General features: G+C 45.1%; 1 long non-coding RNA gene across 1 annotated transcript in view; it reads left to right on the top strand.

Moving 5' to 3' along the window:
• LOC310771081 overlaps positions 1-22,500 on the top strand; it is a 41,825-nt gene that overhangs the window by 8,443 nt on the left and 10,882 nt on the right. The window contains exon 2 of the long non-coding RNA XR_014552381.1: positions 18,696-18,756. This is a non-coding gene — a long non-coding RNA (uncharacterized lncRNA). The remainder of the gene's footprint in view (positions 1-18,695; positions 18,757-22,500) is intronic.

Raw genomic sequence — 22,500 nt, 5'->3', positions numbered from 1 at the left:
TCGGGCGACGAGCGAATTTTCACCCTATCGCTCTGTCTCTGTCGCTCGGACGGCCAACGACCACTGGTCTACTTAGCTTGTGCTATTCCTAACCCACAGAAGGACCACTTTGAGAACCACTGGTCTAGTTAGCTCGTGCTATTCCTAACCCACAGAAGGACCACTTTGAGAACCACTGGTCTAGTTAGCTCGTGCTATTCCTAACCCACAGAAGGACCACTTTGAGAACCACTGGTCTAGTTAGCTCATGCTATTCCTAACCCACAGAAGGACCACTTTGAGAACCACTGGTCTAGTTAGCTCGTGCTATTCCTAAGCCCCTGAAGGACCACTTTGAGAACCACTGGTCTAGTTAGCTTGTGTTATTCCTAACCCACAGAAGAACCACTTTGAGAACCACTGGTCTAGTTAGCTTGTGTTATTCCTAACCCACAGAGGGACCACTTTGAGAACCACTGGTCTAGTTAGCTCATGCTAATCCTAAACCACAGAAGGACCACTTTGAGAACCACTGGTCTAGTTAGCTTGTGATATTCCTAACCCACAGAAGGACCACTTTGAGAACCACTGGTCTAGTTAGCTCGTGCTATTCCTAAGCCCCAGAAGGAACACTTTGAGAACCACTGGTCTAGTTAGCTCGTGCTATTCCTAAGCCCCAGAAGGAACACTTTGAGAACCACTGGTCTAGTTAGCTTGTGCTATTCCTAAGCCCCAGAAGGAACACTTTGAGAACCACTGGTCTAGTTAGCTTGTGCTATTCCTAAGCCCCAGAAGGAACACTTTGAGAACCACTGGTCTAGTTAGCTTGTGATATTCCTAACTCCCTGAAGGACCACTTTGAGAACCACTGGTCTAGTTAGCTTGTGATATTCCTAACCCACAGAAGGACCGCTTTGAGAACCACTGGTCTAGTTAGCTTGTGCTATTCCTAACTCCCTGAAGGACCACTTTGAGAACCACTGGTCTAGTTAGCTTGTGCTATTCCTATCAAGCAAAGCTACTACAATGTCTGCTTCATCAGTCAGTCAACTAGACCTGGCTCTTCCTTGGCTCCTCTTTCATGTCACTACACTTCACAATGAAACCTGCACGACCATGTTTAGTTGTTGTGATTGTCTGCCCGTACAGCTTCTCTATCCTAGCCAGCTAGCTTCACACAGTCAAGCCACTCAGCCAATCACATCGACAAATGAAAGGGAGGCGGGGGCAACATGAACAAGCAACAATGGAAATGTATTTTTGTTCCCTGATGAGTTGGAACGTGAGTGAGTCAACCCTCTGTGGAGCCAATCAAACTAGTTTGCATCAACATGTAAAGCTAATATCAAATTGTTGTTAGGGGTACATGCGATTATGCTCCGTACAATCATTCCAGCTGCTGAAAAATCATCTGTTGAAAAACTGATCAGACGTGGGATTCTAACCAGCAACTCCATTCAAAGAGCAGCATCCTGAGAACTAGAAGCACATCTGCTGTTAATGTTAGTACACTGAGTGTACTGGATCCTACTGTGATACTGTAGTATTTTTAATGTAGTGCTGTTAATGTTATTACAGGGTACTGGATCCTACTGTGATACTGTAGTATTGAGTAGTCTGACTCAGACACAGTCTGTCTGTCACAGAGAAGCTTGTATTCCTATTGGCTGACCCACAGCTAAGACCGTAACTCACAGAGAGGGGGAGAGCGATTGAGAAGGAGGAGAGGCAGAGAAAAGTTCAGAGGCAGGAGAAGAGAAGAGAAGAGGGAGGGAGCGAGAGAAGGAGGGAGGGAGCAGAGTCAGTGGAAGAGTCTGGAGGAAGGCTGCTTCTGCAGCCAGATGTGAAGCTTAGCAGACAGCTTCACTTCTCCTCACCACTGTTCTGCTGCTGGATTCTAACCTTCTCCTCACCACTGTTCTGCTGCTGGATTCTAACCTTCTCCTCACCACTGTTCTGCTGCTGGATTCTAACCTTCCACTCACAAAGTCTGCTCTGGATATTTCTTTGGGGGGAAATGTACGAACGACACAAGCGGAGGTATAGCCTCTGCGCCAAGGGGGAGAGAGCTGTGGACGTGGTTCTGATCAAGGTAGGCTGCCCATCCAGACTTTCAAGCAAAGTTCTTCAGTAGGATTATGCTGCTACTATTTACGACTAATAGTTTGTAGTATACAACTTTTCAAAGTGCTTCAGAACATCACATTTACAACAGAAGCACTGGCAGCTCGGAAGGGACGACATTTAAAAGCAGGGATAGGGCAACATAAAAGTAAACCGACCATAAAAGGCAGGTCAAAGACAGTTAATAAAAGATCATTACTTAAATTCAAGTCTATAAAAGTCGTTTTTAAGAGGTGATTTCGCAGCTCCTCCTCAGGCAGGTTGTCCTAAAGAGTCCTGATGGCAAAAGGCCGGCAGTTGTATACTGTGCCAATTTCTACCTTGTCAGAAGTCAAGTTTATTCCTGAAACAAACTGTTTCCTCCAGTAAAACATAAACACGAGCTGATGGAAGCGGCCACATAGCTGCTTCGAAACGCTCTGGCAAACGTGGAGCCGTCTGTCTGCTATGTTGTGACGGGTTGTGCTGTGTTGCACCCTGGGAGATGATTGCATGGTTGTTGATGGTCCTCCAGCCGGAGAGCACTGATTATGTTAGGGTGGAGTGTGGTTTGTGGAGCACGCTGGCTGCACGGTGAGACTCCATCTATCTTCTCTGTTGAAGGACTGTGCATAAAAGTTAATGATGCTCTGCCACTTTAATTAGGAGCAATTGAGCAGGATCATCTAGCATTTTGCACAGGAAAACAGGTTCTTCCAGGGTTGTTTTGGTTAGGTGGGTAGAAACAACTATTGTTTTTAAAGTAATAAAGAACCCAGTGTGGCTCTTTCTTGTAGCTGATTGTAGCCACTGGTTTTGTCCTCCTGTTAGTCCTCCTGTTACTCCTTCTGTTAGTCCTTCTGTTAGTCCTCCTGTTAGTCCTCCTGTTACTCCCTTCTGTTAGTCCTCCTGTTAGTCCTTCTGTTACTCCTCCTGTTAGTCCTCCTGTTAGTCCTCCTGTTACTCCTCCTGTTAGTCCTCCTGTTAGTCCTCCTGTTAGTCCTTCTGTTAGTCCTCCTGTTACTCCTCCTGTTAGTCCTCCTGTTAGTCCTCCTGTTAGTCCTCCTGTTAGTCCTCCTGTTAGTCCTCCTGTTACTCCTCCTGTTAGTCCTCCTGTTAGTCCTCCTGTTAGTCCTCCTGTTAGTCCTCCTGTTAGTCCTCCTGTTACTCCTCCTGTTAGTCCTCCTGTTAGTCCTTCTGTTAGTCCTTCTGTTAGTCCTCCTGTTAGTCCTCCTGTTACTCCTCCTGTTACTCCTCCTGTTAGTCCTCCTGTTAGTCCTCCTGTTAGTCCTTCTGTTAGTCCTCCTGTTAGTCCTCCTGTTAGTCCTTATGTTAGTCCTCCTGTTAGTCCTTCTGTTAGTCCTCCTGTTAGTCCTCCTGTTAGACCTCCTGTTAGTCCTTCTGTTAGTCCTCCTGTTAGTCCTCCTGTTAGTCCTCCTGTTAGTCCTCCAGTTAGTCCTTCTGTATAATTCCACCAAACATCAGTGATGGGGATCCTGGAACATCCCTACTAGATTTTCCCAATGACAAACATGTGCTAAGCCAGATCTCTACATAGACCCTGAGCCTGGTTTAGCAGCAGGGGGGGTAGTTTGATCAGGCCATATGGATTGATACATGCATTAAAATGTGTACAGTATGTGTGTTGTATGAGTTAAGAGTGCTACATCTATACAGACAGACTAGCACCTCCACTGTATGTTTGTGAGACAGTACTGTAGGAGGTAATGGGAGGAGGTGTGGCCCTGGAGGTACTGGGTGGTGGTAAATATATATGAAGTGGAACTGTCACTTTCTAAACTGGTTCCTTCCTGATGTCAACTTCTCTCTTCACCATAACCTAACAATGATGACAGACAGAGAGAGAGAGAGAGAGAGAGAGAGAGAGAGAGCAGGAGATGGAAAGAGAGGGGAGAGAGATTGAGAGAGAGAGAAGGAGATGGAGAGAGGGAGAGAGATTGAGAGACAGACAGAGAGAGAGTGAGAGACAGTGAGCAGGATAGAGCGAGAGAGAGAGAGAGAGAGAGAGAGACAGTGAGCAGGAGAGAGAGAGAGAGAGACAGTGAGCAGGATAGAGCGAGAGAGAGAGAGAGAGAGAGAGAGAGAGAGAGAGAGAGAGAGAGAGAGACACAGTGAGCAGGAGAGAGAGAGAGACAGTGAGCAGGAGAGAGAGAGAGAGAGAGACAGTGAGCAGGAGAGAGAGAGAGAGAGAGAGAGAGAGACAGTGAGCAGGAGAGAGAGAGAGAGAGACAGTGAGCAGGAGAGAGAGAGAGAGACAGTGAGCAGGATAGAGCGAGAGAGAGAGAGAGAGAGAGAGACAGTGAGCAGGATAGAGAGAGAGAGAGAGAGAGAGACAGTGAGCAGGAGAGAGAGAGTGGTGACGGTGTGGGAAAAAGCAACGACAGCGCTGACGGTTTCCTCTGGCCTCAGATGGAAACGGGCATTTAGCCAAATGACTTCATTCCAACCAGCGTTTCACATCCCAGCATCCCTCCTGCTCCTGCTCCTCCTCCTGCTCCTGCTCCTGCTCCTGCTCCTGCTCCTGCTCCTGCTCCTGCTCCTGCTCCTGCTCCTGCTCCTGCTCCTGCTCCTGCTCCTGCTCCTGCTCCTGCTCCTGGAGTCACAGAACACATCATCACTGCACTCACCCACCGTACAGTCACTCACTGTGCTGGAACCAGTCTGCTAACTACTAATCTCTTGAGACAGACTTTTGACTTGCATCGGAAATCTGTCGGCAAGCTCCGTGAAAAGGGGTGCAGCAGTGCTCACGGGGTGCAGGCTCTGCTCCATCAAAATGAAGTGGACGTGACCGTGTGGTGTGTAGTCAAAACGTACCGTTTTCAGCCTGTAGCAAGTTGTAGCATGTAGCAAGAGTTCTTATTGTTGTTTCATAGCGACGAAAGGGTTTGAGCAGTAGTCCAAGTGTCCTTGAGCAAGACACTGCATCCACCAACAAAATGCAGATGTTCGTGGATCTTAGAGGTTTTTTGACCCAATCTGAAAGGAGCTTTATTGAGCAAGAAGACACTAAATCCCTACCAGCTCCAGAACTGCTGTTCTGTACCTGCGCCTGACCTCTGACCTCTGAGGAGGTACAGGGGTGTCCCATCATGCAGCGGTTGATTGGTTGTGTCTTGCAGGGTGATTAGTTTGCTTTTCACCACCTGTTCACCTGTGTGAATCCAGTGCTCTTCCGAGCTGTGCGTAGCGTGGGCGTGGCCTCAGCTCTGCCCTCTGGGATCAAAGCGCGTACTACACAACCTGGCTACAAAAAACAGTCATTCAGTCAGTCAGCCCTTCAGTCTGTCTGTTGCAGAGTCTGTGGCTGCCTGCCTACTTAGAGACATGGCGGTGGTCCAAGGCCTCCTTCCTCCGGCGTACTCTTTATTTTTAAACCAGATGTGTTTTTATTGGGTACAGTTTACATTCCCCCGACGCCTAAAATATGCACTGGCCTGTGCACATCTGGGCGCCGCTTTCAGACGGTGGGGCTGCTTCCTCGCTGCTGAACCAGTCACAGAAATGACTAGGATGTCAAAGGTCGGCAGGGCGGCCTAGTGTTTAGATAGATAGAGCGTCCTTCAGCTACAGGACACGGGCTCGAACCCCCACCCTGCTCAAGTGCTCTGGAGCAAGACACTGAATCACTACCAGGAGTCTTGTACTGTAGGTGGGGCTGACCTCCCTGTGAACGGGGCCAAGAGAGATCTACTGTAAATGATTGATACCAGAGGAGCAATGAAGATGCATCATTGGCCTGAATGAGGAGACATTAGACGAGAGGAGGAATGACCGAAGAAGCCTCTCTGATCCAGGTTGCCTTGTATTCTTTCATTCTTCAGTCATATGGTCACCATCGAAACCAGAAGGCATGAGACAGAGTGCCCTCTGACCCCTGACACCTGTCACACAGCGGTGAGACAGAAGGGTAGATCTTGTGCAACTTATGCTTAGAATAGTGAAGACGGTGAGTGACTTTAAATTGGATCAGCTTTATCAGCTTTATCACCATTGATCAGCTTTAAATTGGATCAGCTGGTGTCCACTATTAACTGAGCAGAGTTGTATCACAGACAGACTCCTAACCCATATAATGTCAGGTGCAACATGTCATTCTTCATGTTGAAACGTTCGGTCCAATGAGCACCATGTGGGCCAATGATTATCCAATCAGTACCAATTACTTTGAAATGCGAACAGAACTCTGCTTTGAAGGCATTTATTGAAAGGGGAGATGATTTTTGCATTCTCCCCACTGGATTATATTCAGGCGGTCGTATACGTTGCTCTCTAGTGATTGGTTAGGGATACGTTGCTCTCTAGTGATTGGTTAGGGAAAATCTAATCCCCCTCTGGGATTCCCCCTATGCAAATCAGTTAGAGTGGAGGCAATGTCAGACTGAGGATGGAAATGGAGTGTAACCAGGTGACAACCTACCTACTGTCCTCTCTATCCACTCACTGTCGTTACTAGGGCTGGGTATTGGTTAAAATTTCAAGAATCGATTCGATTCCGATTCACAAGGTTCCGAATCGATGAATCCCGATTCGATTCGATTCCGATTCGATTAATTTCAATATTGATTTGGTTAGTGATACTAAAACATGTTTTTTGAGCTGTAACCTGAATTACATGATTGTCCAGTTATGTAACACAGGGGTTTCCAACCTTTTTTGCGCCAAGGACCGGTAGATACATTGGAAAAAAAAGTTGTGGACCGGTTGTCAATTTTAATGGTTTTAGTTACACATGTATTTACTCACCAGGTGGTGATAAAGGGTAAATAACAGCCTTTTCATCTGTCAATAAAGACACTTTCACAATTATGCACAGTGATTTGATTTCAGCCTATATCATTTCTAAAAGTAGATATTAATGATGAAACATTTCCATTCATGTAGCCTACAGTATTTATGTTTTTGTTTCAACTACAAACATAAATAAACGTCAACTTGAAACTATGTTTCAACTACCACACATAGCCTATAATATTATAGCCTGTTTATTTAAAAAAAAAAAATGATCTCGACATATGAATCGATATCAAAGGATTAAAATAAAAATCGGAGAATCAATTTTTTTAACCCAGCCCTAGTCGTTAGTACGGTCAGCTTCAAGTCAAGCTGTCTAGCCTGTGCAATTTAGCTGCAATCACTGGCAAACCTTTACCAGTCACACCCACTTCTGAGTACTGTGTGTGTGTGTGTGTGTGTGTGTGTGTGTGTGTGCCCCCTCCGTGACCAGCTAATCTGTCCTCGTCAGCATGTTTGTTCTCTCTCAGCGAGCTCTGTTTGATATCTGAACACAGCTGCCTGTGGGAAAAGATGTGTGTGTGTGTGTGTGTGTGTGTGTGTGTGTGTGTGTGTGTGTGTGTGTGTGTGTGTGTGTGTGTGTGTGCGTGCGTGCGTGCGTGCGTGCGTGCTTGCATGTATGCGTGCTTGCATATGTGTGTTTTGGCTTGAATGTGCCTATGCCGTCTGTGTGTGCTTTTGTGGTGTGGTGTGTTTGTGTGTGTGTGTGTGTGCCTTCAAAAAGACAATGAGCAAATGCGGGTACAGTCATATTTGCACATTACAACACTGATGTAAACGCATACAGTGTGTGTGTATGTCTGTGTGTGTGTGTGTGTATATACTGTGTCCAGGCCTGGGAGTGGTGTGTGTGTGTGTGTGTGTGTGTGTGTGTGTGTATATGTCTGTCTGTGTGTGTCTGTCTCTGGGTTTAGTGGGTTATGAGTGAATGTGGATGGCCGCAGTGTGTCACACACACACACACACACACACACACACACACACACACACACACACACACACACACACACACACACACACACACACACACACACACACACACACACACACACACACACACACACACACACACACACAGACACACACCACTCCCAGGCCTGGACAACAGAGCCCAGTGTTTCTCTCTCTGGGTTTCAACAGGCCTGTCAATAGAGCACTGTGTGACAGTTGAGGGTTAATTGCTTTAAAACTGTGCCAAGCCCCCCCCCCCCCCCCCCACGCCCCAAAGCATTCTGGGAGGTTAGACCTGGCCCACTGGGACTCACTCATCTTTCTCTGTCTTCTGTCTTCTGTCTTTGATTTTTTTTTTTTTTTTTGCACGTTACTTTTTTTGCTGCTTTTCTCTGGACTGTCCTAACGCACTTCCTGCATGGGCTCATGTACAGTACGAATGAGAGCAGGGATCGATATCCAGGGAAATTCAAATTCTGCACCACCAATTTCCCACAACAAGACCTAGTAACATTCCAGGGAATCCCCCTGCAACAAGACCTAGTAACATTCCAGGCAATCCCCCTGCAACAAGACCTAGTAACATTCCAGAGAATACCCCTGCAACAAGACCTAGTAACATTCCAGGGAATCCCCCTGCAACAAGACCTAGTAACATTCCAGGCAATCCCCCTGCAACAAGACCTAGTAACATTCCAGGGAATCCCCCTGCAACAAGACCTAGTAACATTCCAGGGAATCCCCCTGCAACAAGACCTAGTAACATTCCAGAGAATACCCCTGCAACAAGACCTAGTAACATTCCAGGGAATACCCCTGCAACAAGACCTAGTAACATTCCAGATAATACCCCTGCAACAAGACCTAGTAACATTCCAGGGAATCCCCCTGCAACAAGACCTAGTAACATTCCAGGGAATACCCCTGCAACAAGACCTAGTAACATTCCAGGGAATACCCCTGCAACAAGACCTAGTAACATTCCAGGGAATATACCTGCAACAAGACCTAGTAACATTCCAGGGAATACCCCTGCAACAAGACCTAGTAACATTCCAGGGAATACCCCTGCAACAAGACCTAGTAACATTCCAGGGAATATACCTGCAACAAGACCTAGTAACATTCCAGGGAATATACCTGCAACAAGACCTAGTAACATTCCAGGAAATACCCCTGCAACAAGACCTAGTAACATTCCAGGAAATACCCCTGCAACAAGACCTAGTAACATTCCAGGGAATACCACTGCAACAAGACCTAGTAACATTCCAGGGAATACCCCTGCAACAAGACCTAGTAACATTCCAGGGAATACCCCTGCAACAAGACCTAGTAACATTCCAGGGAATACCACTGCAACAAGACCTAGTAACATTCCAGGGAATACCCCTGCAACAAGACCTAGTAACATTCCAGGGAATATCCCTGCAACAAGACCTAGTAACATTCCAGAGAATATCCCTGCAACAAGACCTAGTAACATTCCAGGGAATATCCCTGCAACACGACCTAGTAACATTCCAGGGAATATCCCTGCAACAAGACCTAGTAACATTCCAGGGAATACCCCTGCAACAAGACCTAGTAACATTCCAGGGAATACCCCTGCAACAAGACCTAGTAACATTCCAGAGAATCCCCCTGCAACAAGACCTAGTAACATTCCAGGGAATCCCCCTGCAACAAGACCTAGTAACATTCCAGGGAATACCCCTGCAATACCTCTACAACAAGACCTAGTAACATTCCAGGGAATACCCCTGCAACAAGACCTAGTAACATTCCAGGGAATCCCCATGCAACAAGACCTAGTAACATTCCAGGGAATACCCCTGCAATACCTCTACAACAAGACCTAGTAACATTCCAGGGAATGCCCCTGCAACAAGACCTAGTAACATTCCAGGGAATCCCCCTGCAACAAGACCTAGTAACATTCCAGGGAATGCCCCTGCAACAAGACCTAGTAACATTCCAGAGAATCCCCCTGCAACAAGACCTAGTAACATTCCAGAGAATCCCCCTGCAACAAGACCTAGTAACATTCCAGAGAATCCCCCTGCAACAAGACCTAGTAACATTCCAGAGAATCCCCCTGCAACAAGACCTAGTAACATTCCCGGGAATACCCCTGCAACAAGACCTAGTAACATTCCAGGGAATACCCCTGCAACAAGACCTAGTAACATTCCAGGGAATCCCCCTGCAACAAGACCTAGTAACATTCCAGATAATATCCCTGCAACAAGACCTAGTAACATTCCAGGGAATCCCCCTGCAACAAGACCTAGTAACATTCCAGGGAATCCCCCTGCAACAAGACCTAGTAACATTCCAGGGAATACCTCATATCCCTGCATGGCTGTTACTCAATGTGAATGACAGCAGTAACATAGCATGGAAGGAAAGGCACTTAACGGGTTACGTTAAGTTACCCCCCCCCCCTTCCCCCCAGCTGCACACCTCAGACCCCCCCTCTCTGTCCCTTGACTGTCCCTTGTCCCATCTGTCCCAGCATTGCTTTGACATGTGAAGAGGTGTTAGGACAGACATGTCCCTGAATGTACCTGCATGTGTGAATAATGAAAATCACTAGCAGTCTCTGAAAGGTTATCCTGGTAATTTACTAACCATGTGTGAAAGTAGCTACAGTCTGTCTCCGTTCTCTACTTTTCTCACTGATAGGGCTACACTACTATACTCTGTCTTTCACTTCTGGTTTCCTCTCTTGTTTTCATTCTTAACAGTCCCTCTCAGTTGTAAGTCTATTTTCTTACTGTCGTACCTCTGTGCTGTTTCACTTCCTCCTGTGATTTAGTCAGAAGACTAAACATCGACTCATGCCAGCTCGCCGGTGCCGCAGAGAAATGAGCTGATAGTCAGGCTGTTTCACTGTGTGGACCCTGTGCTCTTTAGGACCCAGGGTTTATTTTGATAATGTGCCAGAGAGGAGTGTCCAGTCCAGACCTGCTGATTAAGGAAGTGCTATCGGATCCATTTAGTGGCTGGAGGGACCGTGCCTCAGTGGGGTTTGACTGAAAGTCTGGAACTGCTGCAGTTTCCCTGGAATTCTGGAGGTAACACACTCCCTCCTGAACTCTGCCTTCAATGTGACCTGAACACACCCACACACACGTTTTCTTTAGCCTGATATTCAGACTTCATCGTCAGCTCATAAACTCATTTCCTCTTCTGGTCTGAGATTGCACTCACTTCAGAGCATTTCTATGACGGGGGGCGGGCTTCGGTCTTCCTTAACCAATCAGCAGAGACCAAGGTGTCCAGTCCACGGCAACCTAACCACCTCGCGTCTCCAGGCTCTTCCCGAGGCAACCGGACGGCACGGCAGGGCAAGCTAACGTAGCTAGCTAATGCTAGCCAGCTTCTCCACCTTAACTCATTGAGTGCCAGCCACTTTTGGAGAACGGACGCTCCCAGTGCCAGAGTTTCAGGGCTTTTTTCAGTGATTTCTCGAGGCCCACAGAATATTGTGTGATATTACTATGTAAACAATGAACACGCAAAAAGAACGATGAGACTCTTTTCTATCATCAGCAAAAACAGGTTTATTGATATCATTTTCCGTTCTTTATTTATCAGCCGGAGAAGATAGCTTGATTTAACAAAAAAGAGCAGTTTTTTTCTAGAAGCTGAGATAATGGCCCTTTTGTGAAATTAAACATTTCAAACACATCACTGACTCTGAAGCTAATTTTCTGATGTAGTCACACCTCAAAAATAATTTCCTTCAATAAAACAGTGAAGGCCAGGGAATTTTGTTTGGCAGAATAATATTTTTAGCTGCAACCAGCAGCGCTGGCCCCTGCGTGCGCTGCTGGTTGCAGCTTCTTGCTGATCTTGATTTGCTGCTGGTGGGCATCGGATATTCTGGCTTGCGTTTGCCAACCCTGTCCTGCTGCCTGGGTCTGTCTGGGTCAGTGTTGTGTGCTGCTCTGCGTGCGCGTCGGCGACATCCAGCTTTTTCCGCGTGTGTTTGTCACCGGCTACTACTGTATGCTTCCAGTTGAGAATAATAACGGCTGATCATGCGAATGGGCTGTCGGCGACAGCCTGTCGCAGCGGACATGGAGGAGCTCAATTGTGGGAGCAGATTGGCTGCTGCCTGCTGCAGGCACATCTAACGTTAAAACGCTTCATGCATATCGATGCATACGGATGCGATGCGATTTCCGTTTCCCCAACGACTTATTCTCTGTTTTTCTCTGCCTTTCTGTTAACCTGGAGAGCACTGTCGCCACCTAAGGGTTCTGTAAAATAGGTTATAGACCTCCAATAGCTATAATATTTGTACAGGAGAGGCAGAAGGCTTTGATCGACGCCCCACCGTCAAAAAACGCAATTGACGAACATGTCCGTCCTTGGCACTCTACGTTACTATTTGAAATGACGAACATGTCCGTCCATGGCACTCAATGAGTTAAGCAGCCAAAGTCGGCCGACTTTGTACTTTTCGTTTTAACGAACGTCTTATCGTACACTGCAGTAACTAATAAGACGTTCGTCAAAACGAAAAGTACAAAGTCGGTCGACTTTAACTGCTTGACGTTAGTAGCTACGGCGCGGTAGGCCGGTGTGTTAAACTGCTGTCTGCTTTGGCCACAGCTGTGTCTGTTTCTGTTGTGCATGACTGACAACAACGTTAGCCAATCAGCGCCTGTGATTGGATTTTCAACCGGAGAAATATTGTTTGCACATGGCGATGCCAGACCAAGAAGAGCCAAATCTGTGGAGTGGGCGTGGCTTCGAAGGCCTGGATGGAACCAGGCTACGTTTTCCTATGAGTAGCTGGGAATATAGGAGTTGTTTTGGCAGGCGAGAGTCAGGCGTACTGATGACGTGGCCAGACCCTCTGAGCTGGTGTTGGACGATGGTGGCAGTGATGGTGTGGATGTTGGAAACCTTGGTATTCAAGGGAGGAACTCTCTCGGGAGGATCGTGAGAGCGGCATCAAAAATAGCCGGAGTAAATTTTAGTAGCCTGGACCACATTTTTAACAAACAGGTGCTTAAAAAGGCCATGTCCATTCGCATGGACGATACTCATCCTCTCTGTTCAGAGTATGTGCTGCTCCCTTCGGGCCTTCGGCTAAAGGTTCCGAGGGCTACGAGAAACAGATATAAACTGTCCTTCGTTCCTGTTTCCATAACAGCTTTAAATGCTGCTGAGAGGAGGAGATAGTGCACTCTCTCTCTCTCTCTCTCTCTCGCTCTCTTTTCTCTCTCTCGTGCAGCTTAAACGCTGCTGGGCGGAGGAGATGATGCACTCTCTCTCCTTGTCTCTCTTCTTAGGTAGGTATTGCTGCTATAAATATTCTTTATATATTTTATATTCGAGATATATCTTTATTTATTTTTTACCTACCTATTTATGTGAGCTCAAATAGTCCTGGACTCTTATTACTTTTAAGTTCATGCACGTGTCTCTTACTACTTTTAAGTACATTGTACGTGTCTTTACTACTTTTAAGTACATCGTACAGATCCTTTGAGGTGTGTTTTTATTTTTGTTTTTATTTATTTTATCCTGTGTTTACTTGATCCTTTTTCTGCTGGAAAACTGCTGCCATGCTCCATGTTTGTTTTAATTTGTTCATGTTCTGTTTTTTCATGTATTCGCTATGCTTTTTATGTCTGCTGCACACAAATTGCCCTTCGGGGACAAATAATAAACTTGAATCTTGAATCTTGAATCTTCTTCCAGGACACTGGTGTTGGTCTATCCTCCCAGCTGATCTTTAGTGCGTTATGAATGAATGTACATGTGTGTCATGGTTACACACACACACACACACACACACACACACTCACTCACTCACTCACTCACTCACTCACTCACTCACTCACTCACACACACACACACACACACACACACTCACTCACAAGGTGACATGTTGTGGCGGCTGCCTGGTAATTATTAAAAGTCACATTGTGTTCCAGGGACATTCGTTATCATTGGACACATGGCAAACTGTTGAATAATTATAACGCACACACGGGCTTTGTAATTAATGAGTTATTTAATTGCCGACCTGACTGCAGTTCTGAAAGCCCGTTTCTATCTGATATGATTGAGAGCTGCATCAGCAGGAGGAGGAGGGTAACATGTGAGATGATACAGCTGGTGTTAATATGTAAATATAAGGGAAGTGTAAAACTTGTTATACGTTGCCATGCATGATTATAAACATTTATAAAATGTTTTATAAAGCCTTATAAATGCATTATAATGTCTTGTGAATGTGCTCATAATGTATTATAGTCATGACCTTCATAGAAAGTGTTTAATACATTGATTAACATGTTGGTTTAATTGGCTGAGGCCTGCACAGCGGTCATGTGGCTCCCTCATCATATTCACAGCTGTGGTCCATTTCTGGATTAATTCAAATCACAGTGCAGAATATGAACCCTGCTACTCTGTTAGCGAGACGTTTGCTCTCCCTTTAGATCAGTGATATGTTCTTATTGATGTCTGGAGGATTCCTTTAGATCAGTGATCTGTTCTTCTTATTGATGTCTGGATGATTCCTTTAGATCAGTGATCTGTTCTTATTGATGTCTGGAGGATTCCTTTAGATCAGTGATATGTTCTTATTATTGATGTCTGGAGGATTCGTTTAGATCAGTGATCTGTTCTTCTTATTGATGTCTGGAGGATCCCTTTGGATCAGTGATATGTTCTTATTGATGTCTGGAGGATTCGTTTAGATCAGTGATCTGTTCTTCTTATTGATGTCTGGAGGATTCCTTTAGATCAGTGATATGTTCTTATTGATGTCTGGAGGATTCCTTTAGATCAGTGATATGTTCTTATTGATGTCTGGAGGATTCCTTTAGATCAGTGATATGTTCTTATTGATGTCTGGATGATCCCTTTAGATCAGTGATATGTTCTTATTGATGTCTGGAGGATTCCTTTAGATCAGTGATCTGTTCTTCTTATTGATGTCTGGAGGATTCCTTTAGATCAGTGATCTGTTCTTATTGATGTCTGGAGGATTCGTTTAGATCAGTGGTCTGTTCTTATTGATGTCTGGAGGATTCCTTTAGATCAGTGCTCTGTTCTTATTGATGTCTGGAGGATTCCTTCAGATCAGTGATCTGTTCTTATTGATGTCTGGATGATTCCTTTAGATCAGTGATCTGTTCTTATTGATGTCTGGATGATTCCTTTAGATCAGTGATCTGTTCTTCTTATTGATGTCTGGAGGATTCCTTTAGATCAGTGATCTGTTCTTATTGATGTCTGGAGGATTCCTTTAGATCAGTGCTCTGTTCTTCTTATTGATGTCTGGAGGATTCCTTCAGATCAGTGATCTGTTCTTCTTATTGATGTCTGGAGGATTCCTTTAGATCAGTGATCTGTTCTTCTTATTGATGTCTGGAGGATTCCTTTAGATCAGTGATCTGTTCTTCTTATTGATGTCTGGAGGATTCCTTTAGATCAGTGATCTGTTCTTATTGATGTCTGGAGGATTCCTTTAGATCAGTGAGCTGTTCTTATTGATGTCTGGAGGATTCCTTTAGATCAGTGCTCTGTTCTTCTTATTGATGTCTGGATGATTCCTTTAGATCAGTGATCTGTTCTTCTTATTGATGTCTGGAGGATTCCTTTAGATCAGTGCTCTGTTCTTATTGATGTCTGGAGGATTCCTTTAGATCAGTGAGCTGTTCTTATTGATGTCTGGAGGATTCCTTTAGATCAGTGATCTGTTCTTCTTATTGATGTCTGGAGGATTCCTTTAGATCAGTGATCTGTTCTTATTGATGTCTGGAGGATTCCTTTAGATCAGTGATCTGTTCTTATTGATGTCTGGAGGATTCCTTTAGATCAGTGATCTGTTCTTATTGATGTCTGGAGGATTCCTTCAGATCAGTGATCTGTTCTTCTTATTGATGTCTGGAGGATTCCTTTAGATCAGTGATCTGTTCTTATTGATGTCTGGAGGATTCCTTTAGATCAGTGATCTGTTCTTCTTATTGATGTCTGGAGGATTCCTTTAGATCAGTGATCTGTTCTTCTTATTGATGTCTGGAGGATTCCTTCAGATCAGTGTGACACAAGTCGTGTTTCCATTACCCTCAGAAATGCGCAAAATCTAAATATCGCAATAGAAATTGGGTAATGGAAACACGTAAATTTCGAAAAACCTCCCAAATATCGCAAAACGTTTTTGCGCTCTCATGAGGTGGTTTTTCAGACGTGTCGATATAGCAGTTTATCGCAAAAGTGTAATGGAAACACTTTTTCTGCATTAGCACGTCATGTGACCCAGCTTCTCCTTTGGAAAAGCAGCGGAAAATGAGGGAGAAACGGTTCGATAAGCCGTGGCAAAACCTCCGCTGCAAGTGGAAAACTTTGAAGCAACGCTAGCAGAAAGACGAGTGTTATGCAAAATAAATATAAAATAGATAATGTTTAATGGCAGAAATCGGTCCATGGTGACAGCAGGCTGCCTGTGCGCGCATTTGAGCGGCGAGATGAGTGGATGAAAAGCACACACCGGTGCGGTGCTCCTGACTGAAGTGAATACAGTGACTGAGTAATTACTCACGTTTCAGGTGCAATGTTATAATACACAACATTCTGATTATTGAACCAAATCAGCCTTTTTCCCCCTCCATCTCTAAATCGGACCAGTTGTAGGCTATTAGGCTACCTTTTTTCCTCTGTCTGTCGCGCTCGCATTCATCGCAGCCAGCAACATTTTGCGACTCATTTTCTTTTGAATTGATAATTAGGCACGTTTATATGCGTTGTAACTTCATGTTGTGATTTGCATTGACCATTGGTTGGATTTGAGCATGCTGGGGACGGGATATGGGCAGATCCCCGTGCGTAATCACTGTGTAACTGTGAATTGCGTTCAGGTGTGTGCGCCGTCAGACCAAACTCAACTTCAATGGAAACGCCTACAAGTCGCAATTGTACATTGTCGAAGTTGTAGAAATATCGCAATTATTTTGCCAAAAACTGTAATGGAAACACAGCTACAGACAAGGTTACAGCTTCACGTTAAAGCCTACTTGATCTGAGCCTGGATGGAGCAGGTTAGGGAGCTGATTGGGAAAGAATGGGAAGGGCAGAAGAGAGGGAGCAAGGAAGAAGGAGGTAAATGAGGCAGAACCTCCCACGGGTCCACTAGAATTATTAATACGTCTTGGTGAACTCCTGGATGGAGTTCTTTAAAGCACAATGAGTTTTTCTGAGTGTCTGTCGGCTTCACATTCAGAGCTGTCAGTCAAATCACATTCACATTCAGAGCTGTCAGTCAAATCACATTCACAACATTCAGAGCTGTCAGTCAAATCAGATTCACATTCAGAGCTGTCAGTCAAATCAGATTCACCTTCAGAGCTGTCAGTCAAATCGGATTCACATTCAGAGCTGTCAGTCAAATCGGATTCACATTCAGAGCTGTCAGTCTAATCAGATTCACATTCAGAGCTGTCAGTCAAATCGGATTCACATTCAGAGCTGTCAGTCAAAACGGATTCACATTCAGAGCTGTCAGTCAAATCAGATTCACATTCAGAGCTGTCAGTCAAATCGGATTCACATTCAGAGCTGTCAGTCAAATCAGATTCACATTCAGAGCTGTCAATCAAATCGGATTCACATTCAGAGCTGTCAGTCAAATCGGATTCACATTCAGAGCTGTCAGTCAAATCGGATTCACATTCAGAGCTGTCAGTCAAATCAGATTCACAGTCAGAGCTGTCAGTCAAATCAGATTCACATTCAGAGCTGTCAGTCAAATCAGATTCACATTCAGAGCTGTCAGTCAAATCAGATTCACATTCAGAGCTGTCAGTCAAATCAGATTCACAGTCAGAGCTGTCAGTCAAATCAGATTCACATTCAGAGCTGTCAGTCAAATCAGATTCACAGTCAGAGCTGTCAGTCAAATCAGATTCACAGTCAGAGCTGTCAGTCAAATCAGATTCACATTCAGAGCTGTCAGTCAAATCAGATTCACAGTCAGAGCTGTCAGTCAAATCAGATTCACAGTCAGAGCTGTCAGTCAAATCAGATTCACAGTCAGAGCTGTCAGTCAAATCAGATTCACATTCAGAGCTGTCAGTCAAATCAGATTCACAGTCAGAGCTGTCAGTCAAATCAGATTCACAGTCAGAGCTGTCAGTCAAATCCACCCAGTTTTGGCCAAACTGTTCAAGCCTTCATGTTGCCTGAGAGGCTGTGCCTTTTCTAGCTCAAACAAGTGCTGTTGCTCGCTCTCTTTCCCTCTCCCTCCACACACACACACACACACACACACACACACACACACACACACACACACACAGCTGTTGTGTAGACAGTCAGACCACAGAGGAAGCAGAGCCCCTGCGTTGTGTGTTTACAGCCAACCACAGAGCTGTGACAGGCCATGTGTGTGTGTGCGTGTGTGTGTGTGTGTGTGTGTGTGTGTGTGTGTGTGTGTGTGTGTGTGTGTGCGTCTGTTTGTGTGTGTGCGTGTGCGTGTGTGTCTGTACGTTAGAGTGTGTGTGTGAGCTGGGGAGTGTCACTGTGACTGTGCGTTCTGAAGGCTGCAATCAGAGCAAAGCTAACATCTTTCCAAACGAGTCTTCTGGTGGAGAGGTGGAGCCACACAGTGTGGCACAACTAAACCAGATTTAATCATCTCCATTAACAAAAGCCTGCGGTTCTTCTAAGTGTTTGTTCTGCTCCTCGGCCTTCCATCCTGTGTTCTGGGCTGGCCAGCGTTTCCTAAAGCGTCATGCTGCTGTGTTGTCCTCCGCGGGTGACGGTCACATGTAGCTGAGACTGATGTTAGCGTCTCTCTTCCTGTTTCTCTTCAGATCCATCGAGACACGTCGGCGTCCTCCTCCCTGCAGCCCAGCAGCAGCGCTCCGCACACGGGTAAGACACACCTCTAGCTGCCACCCAGACACACCTCTAGCTGCCACCCATCTGACCCCACTGAGCCAGGATGCACACCGCATGGAGCACCGTACACTTTGGGGGGTCTGTTAGCTTGAAGACAATTAACTTTCAGCTCATTCTGTTCAGGAAGTGGCTGTGCTAACTTGCTCAGGAAATATCTCCTATAGAGAGGCAAAGTGAACGTCACTTCCTGCTTCAGCACTGTACCAGAGATTTTCTTCTGCAATTTATTTTCCCATAGCCATTTCGTAAAATGTTTATAAAAATAGATTTACTTCGTCAAACCAAACGGTTCAGCTATATTTAGAATCGGGAGAGACCATAGAACATTTCACTCGGACCAAGACTAAAAACAACATCATCAAATGTCTTTCCCCTTTAAACCCGCATTTTCTTTAACGTTTTGGTCCGAGTTAAATGTTATACGGTCTCTCCTCTTTCTAAATATATCTGTAGCGTTTGGTTTGAACAAGTAAAACTCTTTTTATAAGCATTTAACGAAATGTCTATGGGAAAATAAATGGCGGATGAAAATCTCTGGTACAGTGCTGAACCAGGAAGTGACGTTCACTTTGGCTCTCTATTCAGTCTAATTCTTCTGTTGCTTTTTTTTTTATACCACACTGCAAGCTTTCCCATTGGGGACAAACACCTTTAAGTTGAACATTCTGTATTGGTTCAAACAAATCGTGCTAAATTCTCTTCAGTTCGTTATTCAGAGTCAGAGCCAACTGATGTTTGACTTGGTGCCGGTCCAAACGGCCTGATAGAGAGGAATGTGTTGTGAAGTGACCTTGACACAAAGCTTTCAATACATTTACAAGAGGAACCTGTATCTGGTCAACCGCTTTCTCATGCTGCATTCAATGATCAGAATCAGAATCAGAATCACTTTTATTGCCACAGTATGCAAGTTACATAGGAGGAATTTGTCTTAGTGTCTGTATGCAGCGTAGCGGTCACATCAATATACAGAGATAAGAAGTAGGAAGAGAACTAAAGACAATCACAAAGTTGCGAGTGCAATCAAATCGAGTCAATATATACAGTATGTACATGAGTGGTGAAGTGTTCTGTGGATGATAAATATGAATTTACGTTGAATTTACATGAGATTTACAGACTGAGTTAAATAGGCGTTAAATAGGCAGTGGATTTACATGAATTATCAGTGGGAGTTAAATAAGAGTTGAATTGAATGTACATGAAATTTACAGGCTAAGTTAAATAGGCATTAAATGTGCAGGGAATTTAAATATAGCTCAAGACGCTCCGTCTGCTGAGTTTCTGCCCAAAAGAGGAAATTGAGATCAGCCAAATATGCATCAGACATAACACCATGGTGAAGAGCAGTGAAGCCAAATGTTTTGTGCCAATGCTGAATATCTTTGACCATTTTCATGCCAAACATGACAAACATGCAGTGTTTCACCCAGATTGTGTTTTTTTGCCAGGGTGGAAAGACCTCTGAAATAATATTGAGACTATCGTGGGAACCTTCAACTGATAAACCCATGCAAATTAAATTCTTTTGGTGGATGATAAGTTATGATCAGCTCATGTTTCCAATCCATATACGTCATGTATTTAAATAACAGGGCTAGGTGGGATATTTGCAGAGACGGTTGTTCCTGTGTGACGTCCGATAATCATCAGAGCCTTCATTTATTTACTTCAGCAATGAAGACTAGGTTTGGTCGAGGACAGACCTCCGTCATGGGATGGTCCAGATAGATCTGTCAACAGCCATGACAAGAAGACAAGATAGGCCCAATTGATGCTTTGTCTGGCGACACTTTTGAAACGGTCGCCGACAGAAATGAGGACTTGAGTCGACACTTTCAAGTGTCGGCGAGCAGTGTCTGCTGCTACCTGGTGAAATGTCTAGTGTCGCTGACTAGGTAGTCATAGTATCGCGCAAGTCTGATTGGCTATATAGACGTTGTTTTGGTTTTCGCTCGATTGAAATGAATGAACGTGTCCCCGCTATTTTTATCAGCCTGTCCTTGATGTATGACTTCGTGAAAATCACAAAGAACATCGTGACCAATTTCCCAGAGAGAGAGGATGTGAGTTGTGTGGTTGTGTGTCGTTTATATGCGGCTGCGGCCAAGTACCTTACATCTTGCCTCCGAGGTGGTTTCACTGACAGCATTTCCTCTCTTGTCTTGGCTGTCTGCACTTAAGTAAGTATAAAGTATAAGTGCAACACCATGAGCGACACTTTCTTTTTCGTCTGCGACCATGTGCTGAGCGACACTTTCTAATAAGTATAAATTAAGCTTAAGACCTCCATGAGATGAGTCAGTCAGAGAGCAGAGAACCCATTCTCAATAAAAAAAAAGACCATCAGATCAATGAGAGGAGCTGGATCAGGCTGAGAACAAATCTGTTGTGGAAAACAGACCAGAACAGCAGAACAAGAAAGGGTTTGAATGGATGAGAAGAAAAAGACGGGGGAAGAAGGGATGAGGAGAAGAGAAAGAAAGAAAGAAGGAAGGAAAGGAAATAAGGTAGGAAGATAGGATGGGAGGATGCAAGCAATGTGGGGTGCATTATCTGTAGCAGCCGGGACGAGTCAGCTTCACTTCTTTGAAATGGAAATCTCTCTCTCTCTCTCTCTCTCTCTCTCTCTCTCTCTCATCCCCACTAACTGACCGCTTCTCTCTCTCTGGTTATTATGTGGTTATTGTGATCATGATGGCTGCTCACCTGCTGAAGTGGCTGCTGACCAGGCATCATTGGTGATGTGGTGGTAAAGCAGAATAGTGAGCGCTGAAATCCGAGGGGTCGTCCATCTTTGTGGCTGGGGTGAAAGGTCAGACCCAGGTAAGTTGACCTGTAAAAGCACCCGGGTCAATGTCACGGGTCAGACTCTGCTCCGCTGGGGCTCAACAGGCAGTGTTTAACCTGTGTTTTGGGGTTTTGGTGACAAATGTAAGTGCTATAACATACACGTTGGATTTTTACAATAAACACAGTGAGTTCACAGAGCAACACCTGGGACATGACATCATGTTGTTATTTCTGTCATGGAAACACTTCTGCTTGTGATGATGTCACTCAGCACTCGTGACATCATCAGGACTCGTGACATCATCAGGAGGTGACGGCCAGTAGAGAAGTGAGGATTAAGGGTTTGTCCTGAGGCAGCTTCAATCGGCCCAAAATGCAGCAAACAGGAAGTAGAAAAGGAAAGGTGCGTAGTGCATTGAGCATCTTGTTTGTTACAGGTTGTTTTCTCTGAGCCAATTGCGTCTCTGCGTGACAGGTGTTTGTACGTACTGTACAGTAGCCAACCAATGAAAGTGCAGAATCACCCCGAACAGGATCTAATGTACCTCAAAAGCTGTTGCAAAATGCTCCACGCTGTTGGGGGCAAATGTTTTGCCCCGCAGCAAAACGGTGCAAGGTTTGAACATGGCCCTGGTCTATAGGTTAGAGGAGACATGTCCAAACCTCGGTGTGGGGTGGACCTGCCTTAGCATCCTATATTCCCAGCTAATGTGTCAGCGGAAGGGCTTTAAGTTAGCAGCCTCTCAGCACTGGCTCATGTTAAGTTAGCAGCCTCTCAGCACTGGCTCATGTTAAGTTAGCAGCCTCTCAGCACTGGCTCATGTTAAGTTAGCAGCCTCTCAGCACTGGCTCATGTTAAGTTAGCAGCCTCTCAGCACTGGCTCATGTTAAGTTAGCAGCCTCTCAGCACTGCCTCATGTTAAG

Source organism: Poromitra crassiceps (genome assembly GCF_964638095.1).
Source record: "Poromitra crassiceps genome assembly, contig: HAP1_SCAFFOLD_346, whole genome shotgun sequence".
NCBI lineage: Eukaryota > Metazoa > Chordata > Actinopteri > Beryciformes > Melamphaidae > Poromitra > Poromitra crassiceps.
The sequence above is the reverse complement of the archived record's forward strand: the minus strand, read 5'-3'. Positions and strand labels throughout refer to the sequence as shown.